This window comes from Chrysochloris asiatica, unplaced genomic scaffold (assembly GCF_000296735.1).
Source record: "Chrysochloris asiatica unplaced genomic scaffold, ChrAsi1.0 scaffold00201, whole genome shotgun sequence".
NCBI classification, from domain to species: Eukaryota; Metazoa; Chordata; class Mammalia; order Afrosoricida; family Chrysochloridae; genus Chrysochloris; species Chrysochloris asiatica.
Genome location: NW_006408719.1, coordinates 2,352,256 through 2,363,576, shown reverse-complemented (window position 1 = coordinate 2,363,576; position 11,321 = coordinate 2,352,256). Strand labels below are relative to the sequence as shown.

Genomic DNA, 11,321 nt, shown 5'->3' with positions numbered 1-11,321 from the left:
TCCTGGTGTGGTGCTGTGGGTTAATGCACCATACTGCAAAGCCATTTGAACTGCAAGGTCGGCAGTTCAAGCTCACCAGCTGCTCTTCAGAAACCCTATGCGTTGGAACTGACAACAGCACTTAACATTAACAACAACAACAACTGTTTGGTTTAAAGAATACTTAGAGGACATTTTTGTTTTAAGGTATAAAGTTTATTTCAAGGAAATAATTCTAGCTAGGGCTTCTCTCTCTCTCTCTCTTTTTTTAATCCTTTTGTATAAAAGAGTCCTGGGGTGGTGCTGTGGGTTAATGTGCTGAACCACAAAGTCAGATTGAATGGTAAGGTTTATGGTTTAAGCTCATCAGCCACTCCTTGGAAACCCTATACAGGATCGTTATGGGTCGAAACTGACTCAATGGCACTTAACAATAACAAAAACAATAAAGGCTATGGAATCCTGGTGTAGTGCTGTGGGCTAATGCGCTGGACTGCAAAGTTGGTTTGAACTGCAAGGTTGGTGGTTCAAGATCACCAGTCATTCCTTGGATACCCTTACAGGGTTGCTATGGGTCGGTACCAACTGTATAACAACAAACAAAGGGTATGTCTCTTTTTTTTTCTTTTATATTCAACCTCTATGTCTTTGTGTTTCAAATACCAGTTTAAAGAGCATAACTGTAATTTCCTTAATGATTCTTTTTATCGATCCTGAAATTTTCGTGATTTTTAAAAATGATTTCTGTTTTTATTGTTTTTCAATTATTCATTTTTCTTTTGCTTCCTTATTTTTTTATTTTTATTTTTTGTTGACAATGGAAAACATTTATTAATAAAGAATGTTGAGATTAGCATATTGATTTAAATAGAAAAATGTTTTTACACTTGACAATAACACTTAAACATATCTGGCAATCTAATTCACAATTACTAGTTTACAGAAAACTTAGTTAATGTTTCCTCTGTTTATTCCTCCTCTTGCTCCCATTGCATGGCCTTGCTGCCTATTAAAGCGACGGGCACAGACACGCTGTCTCAATGTTGTCTGAAGTCTTACACGTCTGAAAGGCTTTGACTGATTACTACTAGTATCTACAGAGGAACTGGAAGGAGGATCTTGGCTGGTGGAAGGAAGATCTGACACATCAAATGCCTGAACAGGCTCTTCTTCTGCTGGATATCAATTTCTAGTCCAACCTCAGAACTAATACCTTCAGATTCTGCCTCCCCAAATACTTCATCACCATCATCACCTGTTGCTGTGTCATTTGTTGTGGATAAAGTGCCCGTGGATGTTGTCACCATGGGGACAGATTGAGAGGCATGTGCTGAAGCTTCAGAAGTGGCACTCTCTGTAAATACGGTCACTGGAGCTGCTACTTGTAGAGGAGTAGTGGGAACACTTCGACCACCAGACTCTTCCTCATGAGCTAGGAAGAGGGGTGTTTCATACATTCCTAAACCTCCTTGAGAAGCAAGTTGGCCAAGATCAGAGTGACTTGAACTTGTCTGGGGCATATCTTCAGGTGGTCCAAATCAGAATCTAGGAACACCAGCAACCTGTGGGGAATGAATTGCTTCAGCAAATCCATTAGTATGATGTGGCACCACAAGAGTTGGGGTACTTGGAAATGTTCTATCTTCATCATCAAAAAAATGCTGTTGCTTGCCACCTATTCCTGGAGTCAGTTGAAGCCCAAGCCCCACAGACTGCTTCTGGGTCATCTGAATTCTCTGAACTGGTGGTCCCAATTCTTGAGGAGGAGCATGAATGGTCAGTCGTGGGGGAAGTGTATGTGATAGGCATCTTGGTGACTGAGGTGCTCGAGGAGTATGCCTTTCAGATGCTGAAGATGGCTGCTGTTCTCTAGAAATTTCCTGGGAAAAAGATGACCCTGCCATCCCTGTATTTCCTTCACTACTGTTTTGAGAATCTGCTTACTTTCACCTCCACCCATACTTTCTTCTGTTTCTGTACCAGGATCAGTCCCATCACCACCCTCAGCATCATCAGCTTCATATCCATCATTGCTATCTGCACTACCAGTTCCTTCATTACTGTCTTCACCCTCATCTCCCATCCCCATGTCGTCGTCCTCCTCCTCATCTTTTCCCTCATCTTCCTCATAATCCTCATGTTCTCCATCATTTTCATCATCATCCTCTTCTTCATCATCAGTATCAATAACAATGGCATCATTTCGTTTGCCTTGACCATCCTGGGATGAAGTTGTTGTTTGCTGATCTGACTGAAGGGGTCCAAGATCTATCTGAAGAGACTGAGAGGTTTCTTCACTGTCTTCCATAGGAGTATAATCTCCCTGGGTGACTCCTTCTCCAATGGAATCTTGTGAATCTTGGTTGTACACTTGAGTCTCTACCTCTACATCAGTACTTTCTTCTGCCATAGCTTCTTCCTTAGGTCCTATGGGTGTAACAGTTTTCAATTTCTTAGGAACAGGCATTTCTGCTATATCATCTGATGTTATCTTGGTCTGATGCTATCTTCTTCCTCTTCACGTGTATGCTTTGGCAAAGAAGAACTTGGGGTAGCTGAAACAGTACCAAAAACTGCTGTGGAAGTAGAAGGTCGCTCAATTGATGAACTCTGCACAACCTCTACTATGTTTATAGATAGTTCTTGACTTGTAGGCTCAATCTGAGGATGACTCTGTTGAGTGGGTTGTACAAAAGCTGTAGCCTGTGTCTACTGCTGAACAGTTAAAATGGATTGAGAAATAGAAGGCTGGACATTAGGACTAGTAGAATGAACAGATCCACTTGTGCTTCCAAAAATTGGAACATGCTCCACAGACTCTTCTGACTGCATAGCTTCTTGTGATTCCACTTGTGTAGTGGGCATAACTTTAGCTGTTGGGGTAGTAGTAGGATTCGTAACGGTTGCAGGTGTAACCATTGGGTGAATACTAGCCCTGAGTGTTGATTTATTTCTAGCCATAGTGGCAGCTGTCACTTTACTTGGAGTAGATACAACAGGAGTCGGCTTGATATTGACTGTTGGTGGTTCTGACGTGCTGGCAATTCCTCTTTCACCAGAAGCTGGAGTTGTTTTCAATGTGATCTGTCTCTGTTGTTCTGAGACCTTGTTAGTAGGCTCCTGAGGCTCATTTCTCTGCTCAAGGTGTCTCTCTTGATGCTCCCGGAGTCCTTTTTCCAAGTGACTAATCTGACCTTCATACTGGGACTTAGGCGCAGTCATACGGACATCCAGTTCATCTTTCTGCTGATCTAAGGCACCGTTTCTTTGTTTAAGCTCCTCATTTTCTTTCGTTAGCTGATCTTTTATACCAGCTAAGTGTGCAATTTTTTATTTTGCTGCTATAATAGCCTTTCTTGTCTTTTCTTCTTTTTCAGTTATCTGCTGTCTAAGCTCCTCCTCCTGTGTGGTTCTATCTTGAAGATCCTGACGAAGTCGTGAGAGTTCAGACTGTAGCTGCAAAGTTTGTTCTTGGAGATTTCTTGCTTCCATCTCTTTTTCAGATAATGTCTTCTGGAGATTCTCTACTTGACTCTCGAGTGTTTTTGTCTTCATTTCAGCTTGTTTGAGGGTATCTTTGAGTTCTTGCATTTCCTGGACTGAGACATGCTGTTCCTGATGGTCTCCAGAAGACTGAGCAGAGGTTTCCATGACCTTATCCTGCTGTGCTTTAAGTTATTCATACTGAGTCTTGTACCGATGCCCAATTTTCTTGACTTGAGTTAGAGTTTTGACTTTTTCTTGGCTATCAACTGTTTTGTCATCCAAGTTCTTCTGGATATTTTCCTTTTCTGTTCTTACTTTATTCAAATCTTCCCTTAGACTATGGATTAAGTTCTGTTTGTTAGTCATAGATGCATTTGATGTGGCAATTTCAGCTTTAAGTTTTCCAATTTCTTCAGTCAATTGTTGAATATGCTTGATGTGAACTTCCTTTTCAGAAAGGAGCTTCCAATATTCCTCTGTATCTGGATCTTTCTGTTGGCTTACTAGGTGCTGATTACGTGCTTTCCAACATTTGACATCCTCTTCTAGTACCTTTGCCTGCAACATACCGCTTTTCTCACTCAGCTCAGCTCAGCGTTTGCTTCTTGCAAGGGTAAAATATCTAACTCCAGTTTCCTCACCTTTGCTTGCATTTGCTATAGATCCTGTTGGAACTTTTCCTTTTCTTCTCTTAACATCTTATTGGTCTCCATAACTACATTCATTGTTTCCATTTTCTTCATCAGTTCTTCATGCTGGGTCATTGTTTTTGCAGTTACCTGAACTTTTTCCCTTCAACATTTAGACTATCCTGCAGTTCCTGAAGTTCTCTTTCTAGAAGTCCAACCCTTTTTCGATAGCGCAGACTGTCAACCTGAGCCACTTCAAACCTAGTTTCAGCAATTTTTTTCCTCTTCGTATAAACCTGAGAATTTCTAAAATTTGTTCTTGAGAATTTCTTTCTTCACTGAGAGACATATTCAAGCTACCTTGTACACCTTCCTTCATAGAGGCAACAACCTTGTCACTTAATTTTTCAATCGGATCATGAAGTAATCTGTTTTGTTTCTCTAGATTTTCACAGCAGGACACAGACTTGGAAGCTTCATCCTTTAACACTCTTTCTCTCTCCTCCCAAGCTGCTTTACACTCCAACAGCTGTGATTTTGCTTTTTGGGTTGTTTCTTCCAAATGCTGACGGACTGATGCCATTTTTGAAACCTGTTCCTTGGCAGCTTGTAGAGCGTCAACATCAGCAGCATTTAGCATCAATTCTCTTTCATACTTATTCTGAGCTTCCATAGCTATTTTAGCTTGTTCCTGACAGTCACATCTGGCTTGCTGTTCATTACTCAAAACAGTACTTGCCCTTTGAAGAGCTTCTTGTACTTCATTCTGAACACTAGAAATTGTTTTCTTTAACTCAGATAACTGTTGCTCCATGCTCTCTATGGTTTTTCTCTTGTCATCCTGAAGTTCCTGTTTTTCCTTCTCTACTTCCATCAACTTCTTTTCCATTTGTGTCTGAAACTCTGCTGACTCTTTTAAACGAACTTCAGTATTTTTACGTACTTCTTCTGTCACCTGTTTTTCCTTGTTGAGGAATTCTTCTAAACTAGTAACCATTGTTCGATACTGTTCCACATTACTAGTACTTGTTTTTAGTCTTTCCTTCAAGTCATTCACCTGATCTTCTGTTTGTCTTAGCTGACTCTGAAGCTCATCCACATCTTCTTTGTCACTAGGTTGACCTTTCCCAGTTCTTTGTGAGGACTGAAAAGCAAGCTGGACTTCCATATTGCTGAGGTGCTGTTTCAATGCAGCAATTTCCTTTTGAGCATTTTTTAGTAGTTCTTTTGTATTGTTATGGAGATTTGACTCAGTATCCAGCTGTCTCTTTGTGTCCAAAAGTTGAACATTTAGATTTCTCGTAAGGGTATGCCTTTGTTCCACCTCATTTTCCAACTTCTTCTTTAGATAAGATATCTCATGTTCCAGTTTTTCTATCTGGCTACTAAGCCTTTGTTTGGTTTCTGTTTCAGATCGCCCTAGTATTCCCTGAATTGTTTGCAGGTTAGTTAGCAGCAAGTTTTGTCCTCTTTGTTCAGCCAACAAAGATTCTCTTTGCTGAGAAAGACGAACTTCTGACAATTTAAGCATTCCTTTTTCCTTCTTCAGATTTTCTGCTCTTCTGCAACAGCTAGCTTTTCACTTGCTCCTCTTAAATCTTGTGTCATAGTATTGATGATCTGTTCCTGTTTTTGAGTTGTTGCTGTGAGTTTCTGATTTCTCTCAGGGATGTTATTTCTCAGAGGTAACCTTCAACATTATCTTGTAGCATTTCATAGCAGGAGAACAAACAAGATGGTGGATCGGGTGGAAGTGCAGTAAGGAGCTCCGTCAGCAACAACATAGAATACAGGACCAAGCAGGCTCATGGGATGGTCCCAGAACTCTGAACCACATATAAAGGAATATTTAGAAGGTTGGAAGGCTTACAGCTGGGGAATTTGTAGCAGATGCAAGAAATCCATTGCTTTTTAATTCAAGATGCTCAGCTGCTCCAGGAGCCACCATCCTGGGTTAGACCAAGTGGGGGAAGGATCAGAGCAGCCACGGACGCCCGACAGAACCACGGAGATAAAGGTGTAGACTTATTCTCCTTTGATATCTGTTCAATGGTCCCTCGCTGTCCACACACCTCCATCCTGGTGACCATAGGGGTGTCTGGGCTAGTGGACACCCCAGCCCCACTGCTTCCTTATTTTTTAACTATTAAAGCGTTCAACTCATTTTTCCCTCTTCTACTGTTTTAGAATTTACACACTATTTCTTTAGTAGTATCCTTGACATTTTTACATGCATAGTTAGTTTAATTTCTAAAGGTACTCCAAATCTTTACCTTTTTCCTGCATAATATAAAGATTCTAAAACAGTTAACTTCACCTCTCTTTCTGTTTTATGTGTTTTTATTGTCTAGTCATATTAATTCTCCCTTTTTTAATCTCTAAAATAATGATTGTCTTCTACCATCAATATTGTTATGGATTTACCCATGTATTTACCAATCTCTGCTCACTAAGCCTTTTATTACGTAAGACCTAATTTTCTCTCTTAGAAATTAACTTTTGTGTTTTGTTTGAAATTTTGCTGTAAGTGAGATTATAGTTACTTTGTAAGTAATTTGAATTTTCACTTTAGCTCTTTTAAAATCATTGTAGTTTTTATTATTCTGAAGTTTTATAGTGTTGTGTGTAGTTGTAGATTTATTTTGATTCATCCTTCTTGGAATTTTTATGTGCTTCCTGCATCTAATGATTTTATTATTATTCTTACTTTTAGAAAACTCACAGATATCATCTCTTTGAATGTAACCTTTCATACAGTCTCTCTATTCTGTCTCTGGGACTCCGATTAGAAATATATTAGATCTTTATATTCTCCTTTGTCTCTTATTTTCTTTTTCATGTTGATGCTTTCTTCTCACTCTAATCTTAATTCAGATCTATATTTCATTTTGCTGTTTTCCTTTTGAGCTTTATATAATTGCTGTTTTACCAATCTGTCCATCTTAATTTGTGGTGGTGATTATGTTCTGTGGAGTTGGTTCCAACTCACAGTGACCTTAACAAGGTTTCTGAGGCAGTAAATCTTTACAGGAACAGAAAGCCTCATCTTTCTCCCACAGAACAACTGGTAGTTTCAAACTGCTGACCTTGAGGTTAGCAGCCTGAATCATAACCATTAGGCTACCAGAGCTCCTTATGTTAATCTGTAGGAATCCTGAAATGCCTGGGTTCAGGATGTTTCTCCAACTTTTAACAACTTTTATTAAATGTTTCAGGGTGTAGTTTCCTGAACCATTCCAGTGGTATACATTTGAATTCCAAACATTCATGAGGACATGACTGTGGTTATAAATTCTCAAGAGAGCCTATGCTTTATCCACACCCCCAGCCAAGAGCCATAAAGATAGTTAACATTGTCATCTCCTCTTTCTTTGACAGCTGATAGATTTTCTTTCCAACCCAACCTTGGCAAAGGTAACTTTCAAGGCCGAAGATTTTATTTCTGAAGCTTAGTTCCATCCTCATTCATCTTCTGTTTCCAGGAATGTCATTGTTTATGCTACTTCCTTCCTCTTTTGTTTTGTCTCCAGAGGATTTCCCCTCTTTTTTTTTTTTCAAGTTAAACTCTGTTTTAAATGATATTAGTTATAGTTTATATAGCCTGTGGAGGTAGTTTTCTAAATAACTAGTCTTCATATTTCTGGAAATAGCTCATGTTTTCTTAGCCTAAAGCCAATTTCCATCGAATCAATTCCAATTCAGAGTAATCCTATATATGGTTTCTGAGGCTGTAAATCTTTATGAGAGTAGAAAGCCCAATTTTTCAAAGCAACTCGTTGGTTTGAACTACTGATCTTGCAATTAGCAGTCCAGTACTTATCCTACAGTGCAACTAGGTCTTCTTCATGACTTCTTAGGAAGATGAAAAAAAAAATTGCTTCATGGTATTGAAGGGACATTTGCAACTTATCTCTTGTTAAAAAGGAGTCCTGATAGTGGGTAAACACTTGGCTGCTAACTGAAATGGGCTTTTGAACCCATCAGCCATATGGCATGAGAAAATGTGATGATATTTTATTCATGATGAATCTTAACAAATAAGAATCGGCTAGCATAGACATTCAGCAGTCCTGAATATTAGCAGTCTATAGCAAATTTCGGGTTTAATGGAAACTGAAATAATTCTATAAGGAAAATATGAGAGGGAGTCAAAAAGTTCATGGAAAAATGGAATTTAAAGATAATGGGATTTTTCCATGAATTTTTGAGACCTCCTTGTATATTGATTATATGAATTCATTTTAGATAACTGGCATGTTAATTCAGCTTTTAAATGTTGTAGTGATTTTTCTACAGATTCATGATTTATGGTGACTGTTTAGGAAGTTAGTAGTTTTTCTTTATTTTCCTACATCAATGATTTGGATTCTCAACAGGGGTCAGTTTTACCTCCACCCCCAGAGGACATTTGGCAATACATGGGGACGTTTTTAGTTGCTACAACTGGAGGAAAGAGTATTACTGGCATTTGTGAATAGAGACCAGGGATGCTGCTACATTTCCTAGAATACATGAGGACCGCACAAAAAAGAATTATCTTGGCCAAAAATATCAATAGTGCAAAAGTTAAAAAAACCTGAAAAAGTTCTACATAGGTAAGGATTTGTAACTTTCTCAGTCATTTATTTTTCATTGTTAAATCTTAAATGTAAAGTATATTTTTCATTTAAATTATTTATAAATTCATATCATGCGTACTTATATTTTCTTAACAATTCTTGGTATATGTACTATGTTGTTGTTGTTATGTGCCGTGGAGTCAGTTCCGACTCATAGTGACCCTGTACAGGGTTTCCGAGGCTGTAAATCTTTATGGGAGCAGAAAGCCTCCTCTTTCTCCCTCAGAACAGCTGGTAGTTTCGAACTGCTGACCTTGCGGCCCGCAGCCTATTTCGTAACCACTACGCTACCAGAGCTATAGATGAAAAATATTCAAGGTAGCAAATTTCATTTCTCTTATTTTCTATTAGTAAGATGCTGAGAGATGAACATGGCAGTTTAACATATGACTTATCTTTGATGAAGAAATATTTGTTGTTTTCTGATAGTGATATTTGTATAAAAATCTCAACCCTGTAAACCATATAGTATATGTGCATCTTTCAGAAAATATGAGGCCAATATCTATAGAGTTCCATATGAAACTTCCCATACCCTGAAGAAAAAAGTTTTAAAAAAACATTAACTTTTTTCTGAGAGGAAAAAAAAAAACATGGATTCTTCTTAACTAGTGATTAAATCATGAAACATTGTTGCAGATACTGGTCAATCCATCTCTTTTTGAGTCTTCCTCTTTTTCACTGGCTCTCTACTTTACAAAGCACGATGGCCTTCTCCAGGGACAAGTCACTCCTGGTAACATGTCCAAAGTACATGAAATAAAGTTTCATCATCCTCCCTTCTAAGGAGCATTTTGATTATACTTCTTACAGATCAGATTTATTTGTTTTTCTGGCAGTTTTTTTGTAATTTCAATATTCTTCACCAACACCAAAATTCAAGGGCATCAGTTCTTCTCCAGTATTCCTTATTCACTGTCTAGCCTTCACATGCATATGAGGTGATTACAAATACCATGGTTTGAGTCAGGCTTACCTTAGTCCTTAAAGTGACATCTTTACTCTTTAACACTTTAAAGAGATTTTCTGCAGCAGATTTACTCATGCAATTATGTCATTTGATTTCTTGACAGATGCTTCCATGCTTGTTGATTGTGGATCCAAGTAAAATAAAATGCTTGACAACTTCAATCTTTTCTCTGTTTATCATGGTCCAGTTGTAAGAATATGTGTTTCCTTTTCATTGTAATCCAAACTGAAGTCTGTATTCTTTGGTTGCTTGTCATCAGTAAGTGCTTCAAGTTTCTTTGCTTTCAGCAAGTAAGATTGAGTCATCTGCATATTACAGGCTGGTAATGAGCCTTCTCCCAATCCTAATGCCACATTGTTTCTGATATAGTCCAGCTTGTCAAATTATTTGCTCAGTATGCAGTTTGAATAGGTATAGTGAAAGGATACAATTCTGAAGCACATTTTTCTGATTTTAAATCATGCAGTATCCCTTTGCTCTATTAAGACAAGTACTTCTTGATCTATGTCCAGGTTCTACATGAGATAATTAAGTTCTTGAATTCCCATTCTTTGCAATGCTTCCATAACTTGTTATTCTCCACATAGCTGAATGCCTTTGTATAGTCAATGAAACACAAGGAAACATCTTTCTGGTACTCTTATTTCAGCCAATGTCCGCCTGATGTCAGCAATGATAGCCCTCATTACCTGTCCTCTTCTGAATCTGGCTTGAATTGCTGGCAACTCCCTATTGATGTATGACTGAACTTCTTTTGAATTATCTTCAATACAAATTTACTTGCATGTAATATTAATGATATTGTTCTGTAATTTCTACATTCTGTTGGGTCATTTCTTTGGGATGAACTCACGTATGAATCTAATCAATTCAGTTGGCCAGGTAGCTATTTCCAAATTTCTTCCATGTTTCCAGAGATACATCCAAATTGTTGTTATTGGTTCTTTCTTACAATTTTTTAAAAAGCTTTTTTTTGTGTGAGATGTGTGAAGGTTTACAGGGCAGATCATCAGTTTTACAGTCAATAAATTATAGCAATGATTACATCCTCTCCATTTACCATTAGTTAACAGTATTAACCTCTATTACCTTTTTTTTTTAATGTGCACATGTGACACTGAAAATATATATTCATTTAAATGTCCAAAGGGCACATTTTGCAATCCAGCTTCCTGCCCTCAGGCACACTGCCTTTCTCAATCCATGGGTCTATAGTCTTCTGCTGCTCTCTCTAGGCCACCGGCTCTGCCACCATCTCTTGTTGCTGCGTTTCTGGTTAGGATCCCTTGCTCCTCTCATGCTCTTCCTTCTTGATGGTCCTAGGGTCCTCTGTTCCTGAAATGAAAGATTAACTGCTCCCCTCATTTAGTTACACCTCTTCTACATTTCCAGTTGTGATATCCATCTTTAGTCGTGATAACAGTTACTCACAATTGAATCATAAAATCCTATCCCCATCATCCCCCACCCCCTTTCACTAAACCCATCTGGACAAGAGAAAAACTATTTAGTGGGGATTTTATCTTACTCCCCTCATTCTCACCCTAACAACCATCATGAAAGCTTGTAAGTCAGCCACTTCATGACTTTATATTTCCCTACCCCCATTTTTGATAGACAAAGTCTAATTTGCCTGTC

At 38.3% G+C, this 11,321-nt stretch overlaps 1 pseudogene; it reads right to left on the bottom strand.

Annotated features, from left to right (window-relative positions):
- Nucleotides 1–927: 927 nt before the first annotated feature.
- LOC102823276 lies at nt 928–5,812 on the bottom strand (annotated as a pseudogene).
- Between the last annotated feature and the right edge of the window lie 5,509 nt (nt 5,813–11,321).